The sequence below is a fragment of the Miniopterus natalensis genome, chromosome 16, assembly GCF_054644295.1.
Source record: "Miniopterus natalensis isolate mMinNat1 chromosome 16, mMinNat1.hap1, whole genome shotgun sequence".
NCBI classification, from domain to species: domain Eukaryota; kingdom Metazoa; phylum Chordata; class Mammalia; order Chiroptera; family Miniopteridae; genus Miniopterus; species Miniopterus natalensis.
In genome coordinates, this window is record NC_142096.1 from 19272272 (window position 1) to 19284469 (window position 12198).

Genomic DNA, 12198 nt, shown 5'->3' on the forward strand with positions numbered 1-12198 from the left:
GCCACAGTTAGGCTTGGACACTTGTTTGGGGAAGAAAAAATTGATGCCATTCCATAATTGTCTCTCCCTCTTCCTCTCCTGAAATACTTCCTAAATTACCTTGGTCTTCAAGAATTTCTAAGAAGTAGGTTGCCTTAAAAATAAGTTATTGTCACCCTGGCCGGTGTGGCTCACTTGGCTGGGTGTCTTCCTGTGCACGGAAAGGTTGTTGGCTCTATTCCAGGTCAGGGCACAGGCCTGGGTTGTGGGCTCGACCCCCAGTAAGGGGTGTGCAGGAGGCAGCTGATCAATGTTTCGCTTTCACATCGATCTTTCTCTCTCTCTAAAAATAAATTTTTAAAAAATCTTTAAAAATAAATTATTGCCCAAGGTAAACATTGCAAACCACCTTTTGTGAGCATAGCACCGTTAAGCTGAGTGCCACTAGAAGCTGTGGGGAGTGTTCTAAGTGTTGTTGACTCTCAAGGGTTGGGTCTTAAAAGACTCCTGGTGTCTGGAAGGAACTTCAGAATGTAACATAAATGGTAGATGTACATTGTGTAATGCACTGTGATAGCCTAAAGGACCTTCCACCATATACTAAAGGGGCATTTTTCCAGTAGCACTGAATAAAATGTTATTTATATTTTTACAAAGTAGCAAAAATCTGCACTTTTAACTTCAGCTGAGTCACATCTTACCTTTATTTAACTACATTAAAAAGAATCTTTTTATATATTTCTGGGATAAGAAAGTAAAAATAAATTTCTTGGGCATTTAAAAATTTTGTTCTCTCCCCTCCTTGTAATCTCATACTCTTTCATGATGAGAGAATGACATTTCTGACCCATCAAATAGGTCTATTAGCTTGACCCAGAGTGCAAAACATAATATTTTTAAATTGCAACAGTCTCTGTTGTACATGATATTTTTGAACTTTTTCTCCTAGGGGTTTATGATTTAGCAGGAAAAATGGTCATCATTTTAAAAACAAAAAGTCACTTCCTGTAGAATATGATGTGCCACAAAGCAGCTGGGCTGAGCAAGGCCTGAAATAATTGTAAAAAGGAAGGCGCAATGGGCAATACCTGCTATTGGATGTGAGTATAGGTGGCTGTGTGGCTGGTCCCTTGGGCATCTGTGATATGAGAAGAACTGAGGGAGATCTGTCATTAGCAATCAATAAATATTTTAGCATTGACCCTCCTAAAGTTTCCTGGATTCAAAAAATATTTGAAGAGACATCAGGCCTATCATCTAAGTGTATTTTTCTTTCTTTCATTATTTTATTCAATAATTAGGGCACCTGCCATGTGCTAGGTTCTGTGCTAACCCCTAGGGAGAGAAAGATGGAAGACACAACCCACTCTGCAAGAAGCAGCCTACTTAGGGGAGGCAGCAAAAAATAACAAGGAGTGTAAGGAGCAGAACTTAGCTTGGTGAGTCCAAGCAGGGTGACCAGTTCTCTAGAAAGGTGAGGGAAGCAAGAAGGCTTCAGGAGAAGAAAGATAGAAGTGCTTGATCCAGAATGAACTGTTTCCCACCCATCCTGAACCACTCCCACCACTGTTAATGTTAAGTGGGAGTTGGTATGGGCCACAGATCTGTTCATATTTTATGTTTCAGTTTCACGTGTCATCTTATTTGTGATCTGTATTCAATGTAATAAATTTACCCTTGAATAATGTGGGGGTTAGGAGCGCTGAACCCCACACAGTCCAAAATCCACATGTAATTTTTGACTCCCCCATAACTTAACTACTCTCAGTATCCCCCAGTCATGGCTCCATGACTCCCCCGCAGATACCAATATCCAGGGATGCTCAAGTCCCTGATATAAAATGGCCTAGATCAATGCATACAGTGAGTCCTTTGCATCTACAGACTCCCAAACTAAGGATAGAAAACAGTACAGGTATTTTACTGAAAAAAATCCAAGTATAAGTGGACCTGCACAGTTCGAAACCGTGATCAGTGGTCAACGGTATAAACTATCATTTTTTTCCTTACTTCTACTATCTCTTTTTAGATTGTTGCATGGAAGTATTTTTATTTATTTTAATAGATTTACATCACCTGGAATTTGAAAAAAATTTTAAATGCATGTAGAAGTTTCAAAATGCATCTTGAAGAAATTAGAAAATACTTTCATCACTGTTGTCCTCAAGTAACTTAGTGATTACTTTTGGAACTGTTGGCATTGCTGGGAATTATCATTTGCTGTTGGATGCCTGTTGACTCTTTTATTTATTTAACTGACTCTTTTATTTATTAAAATCATTTGTTTTGTATGTGCTTATTAAAGACAAGCTTGTAAAATGTGGGCTTTGGTTATAACACTTGCATTTAATCTTACTATGATTAAGGCCTTTTGCTTTTCTTCTACATTTAATTGAATTTAGACATTTTAAATATTTCCAAATTTGGAGGGCAAGCCCACTATCAGGGTCACATATTTACCAGTTAAGTGTTTACATGAAAACAGATACTGCATTTCCGATGCTGCAGGACGTGGGGTCAGGGATGCCTCCTAATTCTAGAATGTTTTGCCCTGGTCAGGCTTCCACACTTCCTTTTCCACAAGCCATCCTTCCCCAGCCCTTACTCTCTGAGTGGGAAGTGTTCACCTCAGAGCTGATTGTCAAAACTGGCAGCTCTCCAGCCCTGATGGCCTCCCTTCTCTGTTCCCCCTGTCTCTGGCTGCTCCTTCCCAGTCTCCTTTTCCACCTACCTTTTAAGTAGATATTCCCCAAGGTTCTGTCTTCATCAGCTTCCCTGTTACCTGATTTCCATCGATTGGTTCATCCATTACCACAGACGTAGCTGCCACTTCCCTCCCCCTCCCGTGGGCCCTGGCTGCCCCCCTCTACCTGGAAATTGCTTCCCTCAATAGGCCCATGGCTCACGTCCTCACTGCCTTCAGATTTTGCTTAGATGTCTCCACCTGCCACCCCAGTGGGACATTCTGAAATATAGTATCTATTGTATTTAGTCTCCTCTTTCTGGACCTCTCAGAGGTCAGAGATTTTGGTCTTAATCCCAAGAGCATAGAACAGATCTGGGTTCCCAAGTGGGCCTCTGGTTCCTGGTCTGAAATAGGGATTGTGTACCAGATGGGCTCTGAGGCCCTTTGACACTCTTAACACTCTATCATACCTCCGTGGGCTCAGACTCAGTTCCAGAAATGAGATGACGTCCTGGCAACCTTTAATTATGTGACTTCTCACAACTGGACGTTTATATTCTCCTTTTCATATAATTGCTGTCTATGGTTAAATGTCTCCTTAAAAAATACAGTTGAGCCCTGGCCGGTGTTCTTAGTGGTTAGAGCATCGTCCTGTGCACCAAAGGGTACACGGTTCGATTCCCAGCCCTGGCACATACCTAGGTTATGGCTCCCATCCCTGGTCACGCCACATGCGTGAGGCAATGGATTGATGTTTCTCTCTCACATTGATGTTTCTCTCTCTCTCTCCCTCACTCTCTCCCCTTCTCTCTCTCTAGAATCAATGAAAAACACACCTTCAGGTGAAGATTTAAAAAAAATTCAGTTGAAGTGAGCAAAATACTTGTCTTCTAAATCAAGTTGATAAAGACTAACACATTTTGGGTTACCTTCATGTTTATTTGTTTTTTAAAACTTACTGACCAACTTTTAAAAGTATTATCGTTTTCTGTTGCTATATATATTTAATAGCCTATTTTTGTCAAATAAAACAGCAGTGGCGGTCTTTTCTTTCTCTAATTTTAGGCACTTCCTGCTGCAGAGAGCACTTTAAGAAAGGAAGGCCTCCCTGTGACTTCTGCCTACCAGCCATAAAGTACTCATTCCTTTCCAGTGAGTATATTGCTTTGCTTTGATCCATTCCCAGCAGAGAGTATTGATTCTCTGAAAACCTGTGTCATTATTACAGTAAGACAAAGAGGTGAGGTTTCAGATAGTTTGCTGTCTGGCAGGAAAAAAAAAAAAAGAGTCCCCTCTATTGAGGTCCCTGCCAGCACCAAATAGTAGTAACGATGATTTGCTCTCCCAAGGGTTTCCACAATGCCTTCTGCATGTCTGCTAATAGTTATGGTTTTTTAAAGCTAGGTTATATTTACCAATAATCAGGTATGTGGCAGTGAATGGATTTGAAGACAATATAAAAAATAGATATCTTTACACTCCACTGAGAAGTACACTGTCTGTGGCTGGGGAATGAGATAGTGTTTTCTGACATGCCAAGTGGTGTGGGGCCAGCAGCAAGTGCCCTGGGAGTTTTGGGAGGGAGATGTCCAAAGGTGGCCATGTGGAGAGGGTGGAACCTATGTGCCAGCCGAGGGACACACTGAGAGTGGGGCAGGTGCCGGAGGTATGTGTGCACCATGGAAGACACTGCTGGGTACTTTGCATGTCCACGCCTTTCCCAGGCTTTCTTCCTGGTCTCCAAAGCTGATGGAGAGCCTAGAAGTGTCCTCTGACCAGACCCTTGCAGGAGCTGAGGGAGTGGATGAACTTCAAGGTACCAATGTTCCTCCTCTTTACAGAGGGCCTGAGAGCTCAAAGTCACCAAATGAGGAGACTGGGGATGTTTAGAAAATTGAGAGACAGCTCTGTAGCTAACTCATGTCTGCAATGACTTGAAGAGTGCCAAAGAGCAGCCCTCCTGAGAACACAAAGTCTTAACCTGGGTGCCACATTCCCCAGTGACCACGTGCTCTGATTTGATTGACAGCCTTCCGGGAGTCTCCTCTCCAGCCCCCATATGTAATGTACTATTGCTTATATAGTGTGCTTTGCATTTTATAGTTCGCTATTATGGCACTGTGCACGGCATTGTTAGGTAGATGTGAGGCTCTCCAGAACCCTCAGAATCTATCTTAGGCTGACAGGTAAGAATCAGCCTGTGCCAAGTGGAATTCTACAATCTCTGGAAATAGACAAAGAGAAGCAAACAAGACCTCTCAGTGATATACCCTGAAACCCATCACTCTTCTCACCATATTACCTTATCTTCTTCTCTTATCCCAGAATAAGAAGTTCTGATATGAGAGCCTTGGACTCCTTTTGGCTGGAAAGAGCTCAGTACTTCCTACCCCCAGGCCTTTAGAGCCCAGGCAGTAGAATTGCACCTGAGCACAGGTGGATTTAACGGGGATTGCCTCTGACAGGGCTGTATTCTCCACTCTGCATCATTCTAGGAGCCCACGAGTGAGGGCTTTTTTGGGACATGGGACTTTCAAGTGCTAAAAACACAAAAAGTCCCCAGCAAACAGACCTGTTGGTCCCGCTCATGATTCTCAGCACCCCTTCTCTTATCCACAGCCAGGTGATACTAATGCTCACTGAGCTGGCTCCTGACAGCAGGTGAATTTGCAGCCCTAGTGGCCAGGAAAGGACTGGGGGGTGGAGTTGAGTAGACATGGCTGTAACCTCACCACTGCTAATGGGCTTCTCTAAGCCTCAGTTTCCCATGTGCCAGGTAAGAATAACAGCAAGCTAGTAGGGATTTGGGGAAGGTTACACGGTGTAGCTCTGGGAAGTGCCTGGTACAGTAGGGACATTTGAGAAGTGGAGGCCCTTCCTATCTCCCTCCTGGTGGAACTTTCTGGAGAAGACAGTTAGTTACCTTAGCAAGCATATCCATCATGAGATTTGTCAATATCATTATTTAGCCAGGTCCTGCTTCAGGAAGATTAGAAAGTATTTAACCATGTGATTTGTGATTCATTAACACAATGTCACCTGGGCTATAGACGCTAAATCCTGGCTCATAAATCTAATTCTCAAATAGATCATTGTGTGCAAGTTACTTGAAGTTGTTTTTGTATCAGTGTTCCCATAAATAAGATGGAAACTTAGTGCTTTAAAGGGTTTTGTGAACAGATTATTTTTCCTTATTTTCCAAATGTTTTGTATTTAAAGTTCATTAAAACTTGGTTCTTTTCTGAGCTCTTATATTATAGATGAGTAGCCTCATGAAGACATATGTATCATATTGTCATTAAAGTTTTTCACTGCTCCTCAATATATGCACTTAAGATTTGTTCTTGGAGGACAAGGTGGGTCCTTTTTAAAATGGTGCCATGTTTAAGGAAACTGAAAAAGAAAATGAAGGTATAAAATGACCTTGTAGTATTCTTTTGGTCAAAGTTTTGAGTTTTTTAACATATAATATAAAACCACCTGTGTAATGTATACGTAAGTCATCTTTAAAGGGATATACAGACAACAGTTTCGATGCATCGTTCATATGATTGCAATTTCAGGAAATAGGTTACAGTGTTCCCTTTGTTTTTAATTTCTTCTTATCTTAATCAAACTTAAGTAATTGGTAGTTTCTCTTGGAAAGTTTCTTTTTTCACAACTTCTTTGGGACAGATTTTTGTTCTTTTATAGTGTGAGTGGTCAGTACTTGAGAAATTGCTGGGAGCAAAAACAAACCTTTGCAGATTTTGTGTGTGTGTGTGTTAAATGATCCTGGCCAAAAATAAGTGCTAGTTTCCCCAAACATCGTTTTTTCCATTTCAGTGTTTCCTAAAGTTGGTCCGCTGTCGAGAGTGACTTGTCCCTTGTCCATGACTCATCTGTCTTTCACGCCAGCGTGTCCCTGACTTTTGCCTTTTCCTAGATGAGCTCTTTGCCAAGGGAATGACTCAGAGCTCAGGTTCCACCAGTACGGTCAGGTGTGGCTCCTCCAAAGCCGTCTCAGCTGACCTTGAGCAAGGTGTTCTCGGGAGCCAGGGAGAGCCGGCCACAGTAACGAGACCCATCCATGCAGTTGAACAGAGCCACACTCTTGACCTTGCTTGCTGCTTTTTTAAAAACAGCAAGAGGAGGGGACTTTCTCTGGAAAAAGTTGCTGGGATTTTAGTTGCTTTATTCTGCAACTAAATTCGCACAAAAATCGAATAGGCTTCTGGACGGATAGATACGGGGCTACTCCCCTCTCTAAAATAAAATACTCTTATACTCACACAGAGAGTATAATTCTGTTTTTGAAGATTTAACATATTTATTAGGCAGTTCAAGGGCCACTATTGATTACAATTTAAATTGTTAAATTACCAATTAAGTTATTTGGCATGTTTAAAATGCTAAATTTTTTAATCAAGTGAAAGTCAAATTCTACAAGTTACTGTGTGTGTGTAGTTTGAAAAAAATTATTAATGCTATTACAATATAAATTAGCTCATTATCAGTGTCGTCATTGCTTTCCTACAAAGATCAGCAGAAACATTAAGCCCGTCATCTGGGGAAAGCTTGCTCCAAGAGAACTGTGCTGGAGGCGCCACGTGCCTCATCGGCAGTCTTCACTTGCCCAGCTGACAAGGAAGATTGTGTAGATGATGCAAGAATGAGAGTTAAACCTCATATGAAAGGGGAGCCAATGATAACACATCTGCTGGGTATAAAACTCAAGTTAACCCAAGTTCTTCTATCAAATCCTTACCAGACCTTTCACACCAGTTTACTTCTGTGTGATGATGGGTCACAAATGGAATGGAAATGTTGGTTGGGGAAACTGGACAGTGGGGAAGGTAGAATGGGACAATGACAAGAAAACATGAATATCTGGTGGAATATTAGAATGACTTCCTATAAACCACGGAAAGTCTTCAATTAGTTAAAAAAGGGAAGAGAGCAAAAAGCCCAGTAATGAGAGACAGAGACGGTGAGAGCACACCCACTAGAGATACAGAGTGATTGCAGCTGTCCGGGAGTAAAGCCAGACTGTTAAGGCTTCCACATTTTACTCTCCAGCCTGTTAAGCGTCTGCTGTTATTGTTGGATGTGGATTGAGAAAGTATTCATGTGTTCGGACTACTCAAAGAATTTCAGAGAGATGTGAAGTTCATCAGGACCGTGTGATTAGTGAGCATTGGAGTATCCTCTCCTCTCCACACCGGCCTCTCTAATAACCTATGTGATGATAGCACTCTTCCATAGTGCTGTGGTTCTGAACATTTGTGTCCCCTGCAAAGTCATATGTTGAAATCCTGATGCCCAAAGAGATGGCATTAGGAGATGGGAACTTTGGAAGGTGATTAGGTCCTAAAAGTGAGCCCCTCATAAATAAATGGGATTAGTGCCTTTATAAAAGAGACTCTGTAGCCCTTTCTGCCATATGAGAACACAGAGAGAAGTCAACAACCCAGAAGAGGGCTACCGCCAGAACACAGCCATGCTGGCACCTTGATCTTGGACTTCCAGCCTCCAGAACTGTGAGAAACAAATATTTATGTTTATAAGCTGCCCAGTCTGTGGTTTTTGGTATTTTGTTATAACTACCCAAACAGGCTAGACACCTAGGATGAAAGGTGTCTTTGGGTAGTGTTTGGACATACCTCCTCTCATAGTTTCACATGTCTTTCTGGGTCTATCCTTGTGCTAAAATTTATGTGTTGCTTTTACTTGAGTCTCGTGGATCTAATTCTCAATAGGATGCATTTAAAAAAGAGCTGCTCAACATTATCCTTGGTCGGAGAGAGACAGTTTTCACCACGGCAGTCCATGGGAAGGCCCTTCCTCTGGAAGGAAGCCCCAGTGAGTAATTCCTGGTGCTTTACCACACATGCCCATTCAGGCATCAAGCCCTGCTGACTCCTCATGCATCATGCATTGGTATTGCTGTCTCTTTATCAACCACTAATGACTTAGCCTTATGCTAGTCAGCCTGCCTCTAGTCTCTGCTCTCAGACCGGTCAGATTAGTAAGCAAAACATTCTTTTACAAACGCTATTTTCATCGTGTTCTCTGCTCCAAAATCCTGTTTTCTTCTAGTTGCCTATCAGTCAAATTTAAATTCCAGAGACTGGCAGTTAAAACTACCTCTCTCCCTGGCCGGGTGGCTCATTTGGTTGGAGTGTTATCCCTGCACCAAAAGGTTGTGGGTTCAGTTCCCCATCAGGTTACATACCTGAATTGAGGGTTCAGTCCCTGTTCTGGAATGTAGGGGAGGCAACCGATCGATGTTCCTCTCACATTGATGTTTCTCTCTCTCTCCCCCCCCCCCACACTTCTTCTGTCTCTAAAATAATCAATAAACATATTCTCCAGTGAGAATTAAAAACAACTTAAAAAAACAAACTACCTCTTAACTGGTCTCTCCATACTTATCCAAAGTCAATATCCATTACTCTTCTTACGTATTTTACACACCTGACTCATCAGAGCTTTTGTGCTGTTTCTTGTCCAGAAATCCTTATCAATTCCGTGTTCCTAAAGTCCAGGAGTTCCTTTGAGGCCCGTTTCAAAAGTTACTTTTCCCTTTAAAAAACAAACTTTTGAACAAAATCCAGAAAGTTTTACTATTCATCTATTCAAAAAATGTATGCAACAAATTTAGTTACAATTCAGTATATACCATATACATTTGTACTTAGTCTTGAAATTATTCTTTCCCTTAAACATTTATATGATTCTCAAATTATATGAGCAATTCATTTCAGACTTTTCCTGTAATTCCAAGGATACACGGGCTCAGTTGTTCGAGGGGATGAATGAACAGGAATGGACCAGGCCACCCGCACCTCACCGCGCACTGTGCAGACACGGGCCGCTGAAACCCGAGGGGAGGTTCAGATCGTTTGGCACCGTTAGCACAGTTCTGTGGGCTGCCTGACTTCCTGAAGACCAGTGAAGTTATTTACTGACGCTGTGCAGCCCTTTATGAAAAGAAGTTTTACTCACCAACCGGAATGGAAACGTCTGTAACAGAGTGACATCCAAGTTGACATATAGAAAATACAATCAAGAGAATAAAGGCATCTCTTTGGGAAGGAAAAACAGACCCACTGACAGCAAGAAGCGGAGTAGCAACTCGATCAAGCTCCCACTCATGTGTGAGACCCAGTTCAGATTCCCTGTCCTGTGTGAAGGTGCTTCTTATCCTAAATCTCCATTTATTCAGTTTATGTTCTGTGAGCTCATGGTCCTATGGCTGTGAGGTCACAGTCATGGTCTTTTTCCAGTCCCCGAGGGCATAAAGGGCACTTATCACCTGATTTGTGTTGCAGTAAGTTGCTTCCGCCTCTTTCTAGTAGATTATAAGCAATTTCAGGAATTACTTATGTTTTAACTCTGTAATTTTAGAGTCCAGCACGGCTCTGGCTAACTATAAGGATTAACAACTGTTTGTGGACTTTAGTGGGACTGAGGTCATTGTGCATACAAAGGAGACCCCGTAGGTTTCTCCTCTGCCTTTTGAAAAGCTCTGGGAGCAGATACAAACATGGCAACATGGGGGCTAACGGCCAGTGGGATTATCTCACCAGAAGAGACAGTCTACTGGTGGAGAAAGGAAGGAGAAAACGAAGTCAGACACAAAGGAAGAAAGAAAAACGGGAAACTGAGTCAAGTTGAATGTTATGGTGTAAGAACTTGAGCCTAGCCCAGCCAGGCATGGCTCAGCAGTTGAGCATTGACCTAGGATCCAGGAGATCGGGGTTCAATTCCCGGTCAGAGCATATGCCCTGGTTGAGGGTTAGGCATCCGATCAGTGACTCTCTCATCACTGATGTTTCTCTCTCTCTCTTTCCCCTTCCTTTCCTCTCTCTGAAATCAATAAAGATATTAAAAAAAAAAAAAAAAGAAGAACTTGAGCCTAAACTTTAAACTAATCAAAGTAGGGAGTAACCAAGGCATCATTAGCTTTGTCAGAAGGCTCCAGACTTCTCAACTGCTTTTAAAATAAGGCTTTGTGTACAAAATTCTGCTCAGATACAATTCTGTTTTTTAAGCTCAAACTGTGTTCCCTAGAAATTCATACGTTCACCATCCACAAACTCCATTAGTTGTGATTGGCCCAAGTTCAGTAATTGCCATAATGCCTCAGTTTGGGGGAGGCCCCCCAGTAGACCACACGTGAGAGCTGATGCTGAGTAAGGAGCGAGTGCGACCGTCTGCTGTTCACATTCTCCCGGATTCCTGTCCTCGGACTTCATCCACTCGTCATTTTCATAACAAATACAGACTTGGTGCCTCCTTCACCTGGGGTTCAGTGAGGATAAGAAACATTCCCTGCCCCTGAAACACATTCTCAGTCATTCCTGGGAAGGGGTTAAAAACTTTGTGTTTGAAAAATCATTCTGAGAAGAGTGACAACTACTTGTCCTAGAGTTGGAAGTGGAAAAAATGTGAGGAGGTCCAAGAAAGTGAAGGCATGAACTTGAACTTCATCAGTGGTTTTCAGACCCTGTTCCCTGGAGTACTAGGGGTTTCAAGGCTCACAGACAGAGCATCGAGATGTGAGGCTCTGCTCCAGCCAAAATCACTTTGCATCTGTCTGTGTTACGTACTGATATTCCACAAACTTCGCTTCAGGAAAGCTTCTGAAGCTAAAAATACTTAGAAGACTACTGAACGTCAAGGTTCTTATTCTATTCTAAGCTCTAGCCTTTAGGGGCCAGTGCCAATTTTTAAAAAATCAATGAAATTAATAGAAACACGAGTACGTTGTCAATGGGAGAATATGACTTGGGTTACAAAATTAATTTTCAGCTTTCCAGAAATATACTTGTTGGGTAAGGCCAAGAGACTTGCCCAGAAGTAAAAGTCCTTGTTACCTAGCTCAGTATGCCAAATACCTAGTTAAAACCCTAGCCTTACCTTCTCTGGGGTTTGGCTGCTCTCCTTGCCCCTCAGCTTTGGAAAGCATCAGGTTACCCCCTGTTCACCACCATTTAGTGGCTCCCATCATTTATGAGGTCAAGTTCAGGCCCCTTCCCTTGGGTAAAAGATTCCCCATGACAGTCTATCTACCTCTCCTGTTCTATCTTCCTCCCTCACAGAGTTTCCCTCTAGGATGGTGGAAGGACGCACAGTCTCTGAATACCAGGCCCTCTGTGCCATTGGGCTCGGGCTTATACTGTTCCTGTGCCTGACACTCAGCTTCTGGAGTCTGCCCAGGCATCATTTTTTCCAGGATGGCTTCATATAACTACCTTGTGCTCGGTGACTTAACCCCACATGCCCCTCAGTAGTGGTTTCACAGTCCCTTATTTCCCATCATCTCTGCACTGAAACAGACTCTTTCAATTCAGATAGTATCTGTTCCTCTCTAGTCTGATTTCCTCTATAACAGAGCACAGATTTTTAAATACCTCGTGGTTAGAACAGCACTGGGATCATAGTAGGGGCCCAGTAAATGTTGGCAAAAATGAAATTAAATGAAAAAGCACATTTTATTATGGCATTTATTTTCATCAATGTACAGAATATCAAAAATGTGCTTATTT

The 12198-nt window shown here is 42.3% G+C and overlaps 1 non-coding gene across 1 annotated transcript in view; it reads left to right on the plus strand.

The window, feature by feature from the left end:
• LOC107533153 (uncharacterized) overlaps positions 1–12198 on the plus strand; it is a 110874-nt gene that overhangs the window by 56082 nt on the left and 42594 nt on the right. Inside the window, exon 2 of the transcript XR_015715786.1 lies at positions 3731–3817. This is a non-coding gene — a transcript (uncharacterized LOC107533153). The remainder of the gene's footprint in view (positions 1–3730; positions 3818–12198) is intronic.